Raw genomic sequence first — 16,979 nt, forward strand, 5'->3', positions numbered from 1 at the left:
TGAGCATGACCAGCCCGTGGCCCTTCGCTATGTGGGGGATTGACTTGATAGGGGCACTGCCAACCGGAAGAGGAGGAGCTAAGTATGCGATGGTAGCGGTCGACTATTTCAATAAGTGGGTGGAAGCGGAGCCTTTAGTCAACATAATGGCTAAGCAGATCACCACCTTTGTCAACAAATATATTGTTTGCAGGTTCAAAGTACCTTACAAAATCATCTCCGACAATGGAACGCAATTTGAAGGAGGGGTGTTCGAGGACTACTGCAAGGCAAAAGGAATCAGGAGGAGTTTCTCCGCAGTAGTACACCCCCAAGCCAATGGGCAAGTAGAGGCCATCAACAAGATCCTGAAAAGGAACTTAAAAACTAAGTTGGAAAAGTTGAAAGGGGCTTGGGTCGAGGAATTCCCAAATGTGCTTTGGGCCTACAGGACCACCCCTCGTTCCACCATTGGGGAGACACCTTTTGCCTTGGCCTACGGCTGCAAAGCTATCCTTCCGGTAGAAATGAAGGTTAACTCCTTCCGCACACAAGCATACGATGACCAGGCTAACATCACAGCGTTGGTCAGGAACTTGGACCTGCTAGAAGCCAAGAGAGAAAGGGCACAACTAAGGCTGGCCACATATCAGAACGGGCATCGAGGTATTACAATTCAAGGGTGAGAGAGAGAAAGTTCAGGGTAGGAGACTTAGTATTGAGGAAGGTACTCCCTAGCACGCGAGACCTGGGGGCGGGGGTACTGGGGGCGAACTGGGAAGGACCCTACCAGGTCGCTCAGTGCGTACCACCAAACACCTATAAGCTGGCGCGCATGGACGACACCATCGTGCCTCGAGCATGGAATGCGGAACACCTCAAGAAGTACTACCAGTGAGACTTCCACATCCAATGCAAGCAGTATCGGTGCTTAGTTTGTTGCATGTTATGTTAGCTTAGTAGACAAGAATCAAAGAGGTTGCCTAGATAACCTCCCAAGTAGATGTAAACTTTATATATATATATATCTTTGTAACCTGCCTACTATGAATGAAACTGTTCACAACTTTGCATGTTATTTTTCTTCTCTATGCGAGCATCAACCAAAGTGCCTGCTGAAATAAATTTCACCAGACACTTGGGGGGGTCGGACAGGAGGCAAAACATGCAGCAAGCAGGAGGAACCTAAAAAGGACTCCTCGTATCAGGAGGATCCTAAAAAGGACCCTTTATCAAGAGGAACCCAAAAGGACCCCTTATATCAGGGCCTTAAATGAGTTCCTTAAAAGGACTCCTCGTATCCTAAAAAGGAGGATCCTAAAAAGGACTCCTCGTATCAGGAGGATCCTAAAAAGGACCCTCTATCAAGAGGAACCCAAAAGGACCCCTTATATCAAGGCCTTAAACGAGTTCCGTAAAAGGACTCCTTGTATCCTAAAAAGGAGGATCCTAAAAAGGACTCCTTGTATCAGGAGGATCCTAAAAAGGACCCTCTATCAGGAGGAACCCAAAAGGACCCCTTATATCAGGGCCTTAAATGAGTTCTCTAAAAAAAAATGCGTGGTGAACCCTAACAAACAGGGAGGAAACCTTGCAAGCCATCTCCTGAAGTTCACAAGGATTAGCTACCCTTATGAACATCAAGGAGGCCAAAAGGTCTTACAAAAAAAAACAACAACAAACTTCCAAATAAAGGCAGATACTCTCTCGAAGGGAGAAGCCCCAAAAAGTGCTCCCGCCAATAAGCCTAGAGTGGCCACTAAGCCGTCTAGCCAAAAAGGGTCCTAAAAGAGACCCTTACAAAAATAGTACTACGAATAATGACGAGAAGGATGCTTCTCGCAAGAAACAATAAGCGCGCCCAAAAATATATAAAAGGATAGCTAGAACCCAAGGGGTCAATATATCCATATAAGAACAATCAAGAGGCACCAAAAAAGGACCCATTGAATCCTTTCACATGGGCTCCAAAGGACCTCTAGCCTGATAAATAAAAAAGGGGAACCTACCAAATCCCATCATACAGGCTCAAAAAGACCTCAAACACAGAGGAATAAGAGATGAATAACTGCATATGTATATATAAAAAAAGAGTTTTGGTAACATGACAAGATTGAAAAAAAAAATTATTACAAGCACAATAAGGCTCGAACGAGCATACATCCACAGCGGACTAACTGGCAAAAATTATGAAGTGACGATCTCAAGGCCTCTTGCTACGGGTGTTCCACCCAACCGCCCGGGCAATGGCGTGCTCGCCAAAGGAGGAGAAATCGAAGTTTGGATCCTACCTCCACACACCGTAAAGGGCACGCTCTATGGACCTATACTCAATAGTTGCCCTGTCGCTAAGGAAGCGACCCTCTCCTGCGATTCAACTGCAGCAGCCTTAGCACCCTCAATTTTGCCCTCTAAGGAAGCGACCCTCTCCTGTGACACAGCCGTGGTAGCCTTGGCACCCTGGAGTTCGACCTCTAGGCTGGTGACCCTTTCCTGCAACATCGTGGCCTTGGCAATCGCCCTCTTCTTCTTTTTCGATGAGGCAGAAATTTTTGCCAAGGCCTTTTCTAGCCTAGACCTGGTTTCAGCAAGCTCCCCCTCGAGCTCCTGGACCTAAACCGCAAGACGGTCCCTCTCAGCATTCGACGTGGAAAGGTTGTGAGCCGAGTCGGCAAACCGCTGAGCCACGGTATAGGCTTGCACAAGAAAAATAACAACAACAGTGATAAGTAACAAAAAAAGGGGGAATAAAAAGATATAAGGCCGACATAAGATGCCTAAACTCACCCAGGCAGTAGAGCGTGTAAGATTCTCCCCAAGATATGACATAGTGAAACTCCCAAGACCACTCCAATCAGCTTCGGGGAGGCCTAAGGCGATCTGGACATACCGCCGCCCATAAGAGGCCACCATGCGACCCACCCAGGGCGCCCCTTCCGAGACAAGGGTACCTGGCTAGGTAAGGACAGACAACCCGCTCGTCGAAACAGGAGGGGGCACAGGAAGATCGGAAAAATGAGCCCCGGGTAGATCAGGAGAGGGTGCAGGAAGATCGAGAAAGTAAGCCCCCGATAGACCGGGGTCGAGGGGAGCTTGAGGAAAAGCATCAAAGTCCGCAGGATCGGGGCAAACAAAATGCCCCGGCATGGCCTATTGACCCTGGGATTGGGAAGCCATGTCAGGGTCGAATAGGGCAAAGGGAGGGCATCCCTAGGGGACAAAGATAGCTGGTGTGGTTGCCTGTGTCCAAGGGAGACTCCCTCCAGCATGCACTCGGCCTCACCTTCACCCGGGCGAGGCTCAGCCGAGGCATCCTTTGTCAGAGTCCATAGTAACCCGGGATCTAAAATCGGGGACAACTTGTGAAAGTTGAGTTTTTCCACGGTGAAGAGGTATGTAGCCTTTCTCACAGTGGGGTCAGCACTAAGGAATGTGTTCACAGCGTCCGCCTCCGACCCAACAACTACAGGTATGGCGAAATGCTCTGCATGATTCACACCATTGCCGACGCAAACATAAGTTATAAACCAATAAGTTTCAAAAAGAAAAGAAAAAAAAATAGGGTGGCTCGAAGTACTTACTGGGAGCAGAACGAAAGTGCTCACGAACAGAAAGGGGGCCCTGCACAAAGAAAATGTCCTGCTTCTAGGACCCCGGTTTGAAAATGTCACGAACAGAAAGGGGGCCCTGTAGTATTGGCTTTTTGCAGGAAATAAAAGCCCTTGGATTTGGGAGAGGGCATGAGATTGTACAGGAAATACACCACTTGGGCTGTAGGAGCACGATGGACAAGTTCCATAAACGCGATGAAGAGGCAGCTCAAGGTCAGCCAATTGTTGGGTGCTAGCTGAAGTGGAGCGAGGTCAAAATAGTTGAGAACCGCGATGAAGAACGGGTGTAATGGGATTGTACCACCTGCCTTCAGAATATGTTCGCTAATGGCCATGTAGCCAATATTAGGGCAGTCAGCCCGGCACTTGTCCAAAGGGATGTATAATGCGTACTCTGGAGGAACACGGTGTTGCTCTACTATTTCCAGCAATTTATTTTCAGACACGTGGGACACTAGGGTGGATGCTAATAGGGGGAATCATCTCGGTCATCAGTAGAAACCTGTCATCATCCTCTCTTCGGCATATCTGCAAAACCAAAAGAAAAAGGTGAGGAGGAGACATAACACTTTACCCTCCATTTTTTCTTCCTAGCAAGATTCTTCCACCAGGGCACCGGCTGCGGAAGCGCTAAACTAGGGAAGATAAAAAATAACGACTGAAGAGAAGATGGGACAGCCCCATGACAGTCATCAGGAAAGAACGGGCTAGGAGGCTCAGGCGGGAGATGTCCCTCCATAAACTCCAACTCCACCTGCAAATCTAAAAGGGTCGCCCTAAGGTTCGCTACATGGTCACTAAGGTCAGGAGGGAGAGGTACTCTGTCTCCCCTCAACACCGAGTCAATTTCACTCTTTACCACCCAAATTTTACGCCTAAGTTCAGCCATACGATCGAGATGACGAATACGGGCCTGCCTTAAGGTGTCATGGTCACGGTAAGGATTTTCCTCTGGGGACTCTGAGTCTGAAGACAAGTCAACAAACTCAACCCCTGGAGGAATGTCTAACGGACCTTCACTTACCATGAGACCTCGTCCCGAAAGCAAAAAGGGTTCACGTATAAATGGGAGGATTGCTACAAAACACAAAGGAATGGGTTCAAAACCTCTAGGCACAAACACTCTAAATGACCCACTACAGGGTATGAATAAAGGGGCATGTATCGAGGCTAACTCAAGACGAGCTCAGGCCAAAGTACCCCATCCCAAGTGGTGCTAATTTGGACCCAATAAACATAAGGGAGAAATAAATTATACCTCGAGCAAGTAAAATTGGGTGCTGACGTGGTCAAAAGGAGGTCGAGGGCCAAAAGCGCCGTCACGGTCAAATAGAGGCAAGTGGTTGAAAGTACACGTCTGCAAAAACAAAGGAAAAAGGTGTTTTAGTCCTCAAATACCTGCATGGATATAAACATACAAGAAATGAACTAAAAAAAAAAAAAAAAAGTGAGGAAAAAATAGCAAAAGTAAGGTTGTGGGGGATTGAACCCCTTACCTCTTGAAAAGAGCAAGGGTCTAAATGCCACTAAGCTAAGGAGATGAAGTGTAAATAATAGGCCTGGCATGAAGGCCTATTTATAAGAATCAAAGAGAAGAGTCTACCAGAGCACCCAAAGGTCCTCTCCTAGACTGAGGGGCAAGTGTGGATGCTCAAAACTTCATGCTTGTGAAAGACCCAAAGTACATACTCAAGTCCCCTAAACACCTAAATACAGGCCTCGCAAGGAGCATCTTGCGAGGGCCTCACGCCCAGCCGCCACGCCTCGCTGGAGGCGTTTCACGAAGGCCGCGTGCCCAGATACTCCGCCTTGTGAGGGGCACCTCGCGAGGGCCTCGCGCCCCCTAGCTGCGCCTCGCAGGATGCGTCTCGCGAGAGGGCGTGCACAGCAGCCAGCAGCCTCATGAGGGGCGTCTCGAGAGGGCCTCGTGCCCAGCCACCCCACCTCGCTGGAGGCGTCTCGCAAAGGCCGTGTGCCCAGATGCTTCACCTTGTGAGGGCCTCGCGTCCCCTAGCCACGCCTCGCTGGAAGCGTCTCGCGAGAGGCGTGTCACATCTCGGCGTGCCCAGCAGCTAGCAGCCTCGCGAGGGCCTCATGCCCAGCCACCACGCCTCGCTGGAGGCGTCTCGCGAGAGGGCGTGCCACATCTCGGCGTGCCTAGCAGCCAACAGCCTCGCGAGGGGCGTCTCGCGAGGGCCTCGTAGCCAGTCGTCCCGCCTCACTGGAGGCATCTCGCGAAGGCCGTGTGCCCAGATGCTTCACCTCGCGAAGGCCTCGCGCCCCCTAGCCGCGCCTCGCTGGAAGTATCTCGTGAGAGGCGTACCACATCTTAGCTGCCCAGCAGCCAGCAGCCTCGCGAGGGGCGTCTCGCGAGGGCCTCATGCCCAGCCACCACGCCTAGCTGGAGGCGTCTCACGAGAGGGCGTGCCACATCTCGACGTGCCCAGCAGCCTCGCAAGGGGCGTCTTGCGAGGGCCTCATGCCTAGCCACCACACCTCACTGGAGGTGTCTCGCGAAGGCCGTGCGCCCAAATGCTCCGCCTCACGAGGGGTATCTTGCGAGGGCCTCGCGCCCCTCTAGCCACGCCTTGATGGAGGAATCTCGTGGAGGCTTGCATCACACCTCCTCTTGGTGCACTCAACCCTACCAGGCCTCATCTGCACCACTAGGGGTCGCCTCCCCAAAATTGGCCTCACAAGAGGGGTCTTATCTCGCCCCTTAAGATTAGCGCCACCTACTGGACACCACTCTTACCGTAAGTCCAACAAGAGGTAAAATCATGGATCCCTCCAACACACCAATAAGGGTGCATTGGAGGTGCCTCATAGCAATTCACACCAAGTTAGAAGAAGTACGAACACTAAGCCAATGTCAGACAAGTAGTGGCTGTACAAGTGAAGTACTTGTTACGGTCCACACCAGACAACCTCTGACACTCGTATTCAGTAAGTAGTGGAGACATCCCCACGGATTCTGACCATGTACTGGAGCCGACACCACTACCCCTGAGACCACTCTCCTGATAGTGTACTAATGTACCATCTGGTCCCCTGGACCACCATGTATCAGGGGCCATTAGAGCCCACTATAAAAGTAATCCCACTTCCACTTGGAAGGGGGTTGGTAAAAACACTGTAGCACTACACTAGAAGAAATACAAGTTCATTTCATCATTTTCTTTCTGCAACTATTCTTTGAATTTTTTATTAGATATTTGAAGTTTTTCATTGATAAGTTCCATATTCCAATTTTTTCTGACTTAACTTGGTTGACGGGTTCTCACCGTCAACAATTTGTTTGAGAAATTCTCACATTACATTTGTGTTCACATTTTATTTTGTGAAATACATAAAAGAAAGAAACTAAGTAAAAGTTTCTTTGAAAGAAATGTGCCTTGCTTTAGCAAGTAAATAAATCAAGATAAAGATTGAGGTCTTTTATCTTGATCTATTGGAGTTTATCATGTGGCTTAGAGGACTCATGATGAACTTTGAGAATTATAAGTCTACATTTATCTTGGAGGATAAAGGACTTAATAGAAATGAAGAGATTTCTATTTTAAAGTGATATTTTATTATCACTATGTGAGAAATGTGGGGGTGATGCTCCAAAAGTTAATCAATTTATTTTGTTGATAAAAATTGATTAATTTGGTCATCCTATCAAATAGGTGATTTGGAATTTCACATTGGCTATATGTGTATAGAACGGACAAATCTAGACATGTATGGTGTCTAAAGTCATTGTTTGTAATATTTTGATTCAAGAAGGAATCAATTTAAAACATAAAGGAGAATTTTAGAAACAAAGAGGTTTCTAGAATTAATATTCAAATGTTTATCTTGGATATTAAACTATACAATAGTGGGGGTGTTGACTATGGTCAAAATCACTATTTTAATCAAACTATGGCTAACAACAAAGTTTGAATAAAATAAAGAGAGTGTTTAAAGTATGCATACATGAGAAATGAGATGGTTCAAATGGAATCATTTCTACATCTCAAGGGGTGGGACTTAGACTCCCTAAAGAGATTCACGGTTGGTGGTAACCTATCTCAATACTAGTCACCAAACTAGTATTAAATTCAATAGGTAATAACAAGTCAATCAAGTGAATAGTAGTAGTACTCAAATTTTGTCCCATCTGAGATATGAGTACTAGTGTGTTACCAAAATGAGGGTTAAAACCGAAAGGTTTTTTAATAGAACTCAGTCTTGAAAAGACAAGTATTTTAGGGTAACAAAATACTGTAAGAGTTCTACCTATATAGACCTAGGGGTGGTGCTGCCCCTCATGAGAATTGGGAGTCATTGTCAAGAAAAGTCTATGAATGGAATGTGCACATGGCCATTAACGGTGCAAAAGCGAGACATTGAGGTCTCAAGTGAACACAGCAAAGGTGTGTGTGTTATCACCAGTTTGTTATCAAGGGATAGTGGTTCAATGCTTCGACAACCAAAATTTCAACAAACTTTTTGATAATTACACTAAGGTAAAATTCAAGTCGAAAGACATTTTACTTTATGGACCAATGCAAAGATTTCTATAGAGAGTGATTATTTAATCAAGTGGGGGAATATTATATTTTAATATAATGTTTGATTGATTAAATAAGTGTTACAAAAAGTGATTATTTAATCTAGTGGGGGAATGTTATATTATTTCATATAATATAATGTTAGATTAAATAATGTGACAAAATGTAATTTGTCACACCTTGTAACATATTATTGAGAGTCACAAAAATTAGACACATGTGTGTACTCAAATGTGACATATTTTGGAGTTACAAATTTGTAACTCCCAAATATTACCCAATAATGTGTAGATTATATGTTACACATTTGAGATTGGATTTCACAAAGCCATGATGAAACATGGTTGTTGGAGACGTGTTTTTAACTCCTAATAGGTGTTTGGAGGTTACAAAATCATGTGGGAAATGATTTGGGACATTTTGGAACATTTTGGAAAAAATGACTTTTTTGTGCTGAAAATGGCCTGTGGCCGCGGCCTGGGGGACAGAAGCCAGTGGTCGCGGCCACTGAAAAGTCTTGGCCGCGGCTAGTGAGGCTGACAGCCTATATGATTTTTCAGTTTTTTCCGAATTGAACGGTTCTAACATCCCAAATAACTCCCAAATCTCAATTTTAATTCCATAAACATCCAATTAAACATTGGTAATAGTCATGGGGGTTGGTGAAATTTAAAATTCAAAGGGTTATCTCAAACTCTATAAATGGGAGCCTAATGCTCACTTGTAAGACAGACCATTTTCCATCCACAAAGCACTTGGTTGGAAAATACACCATAGAGGCTTGATAATTCCAGAGAGCTATTTCCTTGAGAGATCCCTTAGTGCTTAGAGAATAGGGGGATATAAGCTTTTGGACAAAGGTTTTGAACCTTGTTCAAGTTGGTGATCCCCACTAATCTACACTTTGGTTGTGTGAGAGTTTGTTTTTTCATTGATCTTTTCATTCTGTTGTTCTTCTTGTATTATTAGTATATTGAGATTGTAATCCTCTACTTCTATTTCTACTTATATATTAATTGGTGTCTTTTGTTTTAGGGTTTTAGTTCTTATAATTGTTAGGAACGAGTTTCCTAATACGCAACGGAATGGTGGTGTGGTTGGCCCAGTGTACAACAAAAATTTTGTAACATATTTAAACTACTTTTAAATATGCGGATCCATTAATATACATACATTAATCATAAACAAGATACTAATAGAAATCATACCTCTTGAAGCCTATCAAGTGTCCTTGCTATCTTTTCGTATTTAGAACGATCTTCCTATCCAAGACGCTCCCACGTACTCACACCAAGATCTTCCAAAGCGTTCTCTACACCTCAAGAAATGTGTGGGCACTTAGAGAATGAAGGATAGTTTATTTGTGATTCTTCTTGATATACTCAACTCATGAGATCAAGAGAATAGGCCTGAGAATTGGTTCTTTATTTTCAGGGAGAGAGAAAACTATCGTTCTATTTTCATAGAGCGAAAATTCAGAGTAGTCTCACTCTCTTCACTTATCTTCTCTGAATAATTTTCTGATCAGTCATACTTAACAGAAAAAATTCAAAATTTAAAAATTAAATCTGTAACCATTTTACAATTTAATTTTTAATTAATTAATTATTCCATTAATGAAAAAATCCAAAAACCAATTTTCGAATTATCCATTAATTAAATAAATAAAATTGAAAATCCCATCCCTGAAAAACACTGGTGCTACACGCCACACACAGTCCTGGACTGTGTGTGAACGTGTAGCTTCCTAATTTCTAGGGATATTTGTTTTTCAAATTTTATATAATTATTTATTCAAATTTCTTTTTCAGATAAGATCTAACAACCTTATAACTAATTCAAATTTGAATTCAAATTAATTATCTTTTTAATTAATTATTTGAATAAATATTAATCTTTTAAATTCAAATCCAATTTGAACTTATCAGATTATTTTCTCCCACTCAAATAAAGATATTTAATTAATTCTACTAATTAATTAAACCCAAATTTTTGAAATTAAATATTTAATTTATTATAATTTCAAAAAATTATAATTAATTAATTATTTAATTAAATTTCGAAAATTAATTTAATTATTTAATATAATTTCGAAAATTATATAATAATTAAATATTAATTAATTTGGTTAACTACAACTAATTTGTAATTAATTAATTAATCATCATTATCATATAATTGCATATTTGGCTTGAAGAACAAATTTCTTCCTAAATATGTCTTTAAACTATTTCCCCTTCATATCAACTATTACCTTGAACAGTGTTGATAGAGCTGCTATGGGGACCTATGGACCTATAATTCCAAGCTCCAATAAATTTGAGATTATTAATTAAACTCTTTAATTAAATAATCTTAATTTATTAATCTCATGATTATTCCAATATAAATATGAGATTGAACTCTTGTAATTATAGACATTTCATTTACTGAGTACTTTATAATCATAAATCGTCCATTGATTTAATCATTGCATACAACTTGACCCTCTAATAATGGTTCATAATTAATCGGGAATAAAATTACCATTTTACCCTTTTAATTATGTCTTGTTTCCTTAAGTACCATTGACTATACTAGTGAAGGTTAATTCATAACTAAATTATAAATTTGAGCTCAATAACCTTTCAGTCCCAAAAGTCAACCCTTAAGAGAACCATCATTCAATCTCTTGCGAGAAGGTATAGATTCCATATCTGTATACTATGTCCCCAGCCATCTATATTAATGAGTTCCCAAAACAAAAGTTTTTAGCCTGATCATTCTGACAGACCCTAACAAGTGAATCAAAGAACTCATATAACATAAACAGGAGTTCATAGTAACCTCAGGATTAAGATCTATTTGTATATGATCATCAGTTGATATATTTAATTAATACTTCAAAACGGTATTTAACTAAGTATTAATAAACATATCTGGTCCAGTTCTATATATTCTCTAATATATAAAGCACCTCCACTAAAGTGTCCTACCACACTAGTGATCCGGATCTAGATTACATGTATTCATAATACTAGTGGACCGTACTTGCAGTAATTAATCTAAAGATTCCATAACTTTATTTTACTGCGAACTATTCAAGTTCATTTATCTCAAACACAATCCTCTCGTACTAATACGTGTTTGAGATTACATTCATGAACTTAGGAATTTTCCTCATATTTACATAATATTATCATAGAATAATATAGTCCATAAAATATATGCATAACAAATTCAATTTATTTATTTATTTCATAAAAACAATGTCTACTACATATGCTTTCAGGGCACATCTCCAACAATAATTCTCTTCCTTCTCTTATTTCTATTTACTTGTATTTTGAGCAATTGAGTTGTAATATTTATTTAATCAATTACCTTGTCTATTGTATTTTTTGCATAGAGTTGTAAATTGGTTTTTCCATATTTCCATTGAGTAATAATATATATTCTCTAACATAAACTTGGCTGACCTTTTGTGGAACATAGAAGCCTCTATCACATGGGCATATCTATTCCACTAGAACGTTGATGTCACTCTCACATAGACGTAGTTGTTCTCTACTGTCCCAGACGACCTACCGATAGTGCAGGGCATAATACCTTGTATGCTCACCCAACACCCCCTGTACAAACAACAAGCATACACAACATTGCATATCTCATCATTTTCACATAGCATGCATACACAACCTTAAGTGTTTCAGACTATATAAATCTACATATATAGTCATAATATCCACAACTATCAACATACATTCTTAGAGCATGCATTTCTAGATCATATAATGTCATATACAATCCTAAACAAATCTAGTAGCATACCAGGCATACTAAATAGTTATTTTCCACATATCCTAAGCTACTCAAGTGTAGAGCTCCTTACCTCAAGTCATTAGCATTGGAACTTCTTGGTGAGTGATCTAATCTATTCTATATCTTATAACCAAATAGGACGCTTAAACTTAGTTTACAACTCTTCTAAGTTTCTTAAGAAAATAATTTAAGGAATCCTATCCCAAATTCTCAATTTTGACTTCCAGCTCAAACCCAATCCCTTGAGGTAAAATGACCAAAATAACCCTCTGGAATACCCGAAATAAACTTAGAAAGTTATTGTCCTCAATAATAACTCATTCTTAATATAGGCATAAAATCTCGAGTCTAAAATCCAATTATTTCTCAAAATACAAATTCTCAAGCCTTGAGCCCAAATCTTGAGCCTCAAGTGTATGCCTCGAGCCCTAAGCCCTTTTTGATAGTTATCTTAATATGAAAATATTTTCTAACCTTTGAAAATATTCTCAATCTTTAAATCTAAAACCCAAGCCTAAAAAGAATTCCCAAGCCCTGAACCATTAAGGACCTGAGCCATGCACATACCTTACGTGCATGGCTCATACATGTCCCATATACCACTAACACACACATGACCCTAAGGCCTGTCCAAGGCTCACCCAAGCCTCTTTGAAAATATTCCCAATCCTTAAATCTAAAACCCGAGCCTATAAAGAATCCCAAGCCCTAAACCATTAAGGACCCGAACCATGCATGCACCTCACATGCATGGCTCATGCATGTCCCATACACCACAAACACACACACGACCCTAAGGCATTTCCAAGGCTCAGTCTCCCTTAATCTCATCATCATCATCATCACCACGACCTCACCATGGCCGCCATTGCCTCCACCATCAACACCACCACAGTGGTGGTTACTTAACCACTTGAACACTCACCAAAACCCCAAAATGGGGCTGGTGCTTTTCCCTTGCTTGAGAAGACAACAATACATGACCCAGGGTTGGGGGTGCTTACACCCCAACCCAAACATGGCAACCCCACCGTTGGCCAACACCATTAAAGTCGGCAAGAAATTTTTTATTTTATTTATATATAAAAAAGTCAGTACTTCCCACACAAAGATTAACCACCCCATTTCAAGATCTAACCCCAAAGATCAATGTGGTCATCATTTCTTAGTGTTTACAACCATCAAACTCATATTTAACATCGCAAATTAATGATCATCAACCCAAGAACATCAATATTATAGAAAATCATAACTTATGAATCTATCATCAATTATTGAAGAGAAAAGCAAAAACTTCTCTTCCCTTCCAAATTCAAAACTAGGGTGCTTTTCCTATAATTTTTCTCTCCAAAATTCTATAAAGACAAATGATAACTCTAAGCAACTGCTCTAATCTCAATATCATCAAGAGAAATGAAGAACACTTACCCTTGTTGGGGATCTTAGCCTAGGTCGAAACTACAAGCCTCAATTCCCAAGTTTTGGTCTTCCAATTTCTAAAACTAAACAAAGATCCTTAAGATTCATTCCATGAATGAAACCTTCAAATATATTAAACCAAAAACTTACCCTTAAGCGATAAATTTATGCCAATCGAAATCCCAAGCACTCAACTTTCTATAGTTTTCTCTTTAGGTTTGAAAATGGGGCTGTGCAAAATGCATCCTCCCACTCTCCTTTATCTCAGCCATTGACATGATTTGAAAATCACCCTTTCTTCCACCATTTCCTTAAATGTCGAAACTACATGATTAAGGCACTATTCATGTGCCTAATCCCACTTTATCCACTAGCCATAACATTAACCATCTATGATCACCATTAAGCCTTAGTAACCAATTCTAATTGCCCATAATGTTCTTGAATCATTCTATAGAGCCAATTATTTCATTAAATAATTAAAGACTTAGAACTATAGTATAAACCTCAAATAATACACCATATATTCGACACACATACAAACTATAATTTAAAATATTTTATATGATTAATGTGCATCTTCAATACATAAAATCAAAGTCCAAAGTCCCCAAAATAAATTCTAGAATAGCCCAATAATTATTTAAAATTATTCTACGACTTTAGCTATGAGATCCCACTCAAAATTACACTCTAAAAATAAATATTCCCATTTATATTTATTTTTACATCAAAGTCTCAAAATAATACTATCTAAGTGTTCCACTCACAAATCCTCTAATTAAAATAATATACCAAATATTATTTTAATTATCCAACAATTCAATCACATATTTAATTAATACAGATAATTAAATAAAAAAAATTTCATACTGGGTATTACACAAAGAGTTTGAAATTATTCCAAAAATAAACTAAATATGGGGCCCATAAAAATACAAACCTTACCCTAAAAGTTTCACCAAAAATGAATTTGGTTCTATATTACCATTCCCAAGAACCCTAACCCCTATAACAAACACCCTCTTAATTGGCTCACTAACTAATTTGATAAGTTACATCAAAAATTGATTTTCAAAAGTATAAATAAATTATTGTTGATGGAAATTAATGACACAAGTTTTCATATATTAAAGTATAAATATACATTATGCAGGCACAAAAATTAGATTTGAAAAAATATTTTTAGCACGAGTTTTATCAACAAAACACTGTTAATGAAATTTTTGTAAATAACCTGAAAAAAGCGGCTCACTGGGTTGAAAAAGTGGCTAGTCGGTTTAGCAAGCAACCTCAATTCTTAAGAATGCATCTCCAACAGCTCTTAACTACTAATTTTCACATGTGGCTATAAACAAACTTGAATCTAATCATTTTACACATTATCTACCATTTATAGATCATATATACAAGTCTTCTAAGTGTTCTATGATCTAATTTTCTAAAAAATCTCTTTATAAACACTTTTTCACAATCTTGAGCCAAATTCAATTAATTTATTTATGTGTGTGCATCTCTCTCTAGGTTTCTACATTGTATTCATATGCTTTAGAGATAAATTGGTTATTGTATAATCATTCTCTTATATTTTTTTTTATATTAAGTGTTGAGGTGAGGTTGACACTGATTTTAAGAACAACCCGAATTAGGTGAGATTGACACCTTAGGAACAACAATCTAAGTAAGGTGGGATAAAGCCTTGGAAAGTCTATTGTGAGAGGTGGTAACACCCTGGTGAAAACTACCCTAGATGTATAAGTGATTTTAAATTCCATATTTTATTGTTACCAACTTTATATTTAATTAAATGCGGAATAAAAGGTTGGTACTGGAACAGATATTCTATAGCTACAGACAGAGATTCTGTTACTACAGAAATACACAACAGAAGGATAAAACAGAAAAGTAAAAAACACACAGAGTTTTTTACGTGGTGTCAATATCCTTTCGGATATTACTAGTCCATGGGGCCACGCCCAGAGATAAGATTCATTAATAAAGTTTCTCAAAAATACAAAGTATTTGACTTAAGCAAAGATTAGACTCCCTCTAATTTTATGCCGCAAGCTTGATGTATTTTCCACTTGATGAATGAACCTTGCTGAAACTTCAAGAACTCGAACTCCCTTTGAATTGCTTGAAGAGTGTTTGCTTCCTCCCGAGGCCAGACTAGGATGAACCTTCTCCCAAAGGTTTGCTCTTTGTTATTCTCTTTGTTGAATTGTTTCAATACACATAGCACATACAAAGACACAAAATAACAGAGGTATAGCCGAACCACTAACCTCTACAAAATAAACACTCTTTTTCTTAAGATGAAAAATAAGTTTAAGAATAGACAAAAGAGTTAACCTAGACAAGGCTACTCTGGTAAGTATTTATACACGAACATACTCACATAAGAAAGCCTTTACTAGGTTTGAATGAACACAACTCACTAAAAAATGTTTTCTTAAATAACCAATCAATCACAGAATAATTTGTGTTCTAAGGAAACAGACAGACTATCTGTAGCTACAAATCAGTCTGTATCTAAGCTGTCATTGCAAGTTCCTATCTTCGATTTTAATGAGGATCAATTTGATCCTATATGTTGAAATCTGGTCATAAGAATCAGGTTGTCAAATAAAATTAGCCAGATATAAAATAAATCAACATTTATTATTTGATTCATATGTTAAAAGCTAAGTATATTGTCAAACCTTCTATAAATAGAATAGATTGATATAATTAGCTTTTTATATAATCAGAACACAAATGTGAACAGAATAAAAATGAAATAATCTTCAATTGAATGCCGAAATTACAAGAAATAAATCAAAAAATATTTTGTCAAATATAATTTGCTGAAAATAGAATTTACAATCTCCCCCTTTGGAACTTTGATTGACAAAATATTTTGGATGTAAACACCCAAGAAGAATCTGCAAAGAAGAAATGTTATAAACAATGAGAGTATACAATACTCCCCCTGCACATAAGGGTTACTAACACATAAAACAAAAAAATATGTTAACTTTTAAAGAAAAAGTTTAACACAACAACTCCTCCTGAAAATAGGGTCCAGAGTTGTAACCAATAACAGAAAATAAACACTACTCCCCCTTTTTGTCTATAAATTTTCCAAAGAAAAAAAATCAAAAGAAAAAACCACAAGAAAAAACACAAGGTTCAACATGAAAGAAATACTAATCATGCAGCAAAAACTTCTAAATAGAACTGAGGTGTTGAAGGATAGAAGCTTTGCCCTCATCTAATTTACCCAACCAAGTGGTAACCCTGGCAATTTCTGTCTGAAAAGATAGAAATACTGGAGCTACAGACGGTGATCCTGAATCTGCAGGAGAAGCAGCACGCACAGGTGGAAAAGATATTCCTTTAGGCTGCTTAGAAGATTCACACTTCTTAGAGGGTTTGAAAGTCATTCCAGACACAGAAGGCTCTTTAGATTCAGTGTCCAAGATTTGCTCCTTCTGTGAAGACAACACTTTATAGATCAAGTTAGGAAAAAGAAAATTTAACTTCCTACGATTTCCCTTGTGGAAGGCCACAATCTGATCTAAACTCATGTTAGCTAGATCAATTGGAGAATCAGTTGTAAGCTTAAACAGCAAGAAGGCTAATTCTC

Source organism: Humulus lupulus, chromosome 4 (assembly GCF_963169125.1).
Source record: "Humulus lupulus chromosome 4, drHumLupu1.1, whole genome shotgun sequence".
NCBI classification, from domain to species: Eukaryota; Viridiplantae; Streptophyta; class Magnoliopsida; order Rosales; family Cannabaceae; genus Humulus; species Humulus lupulus.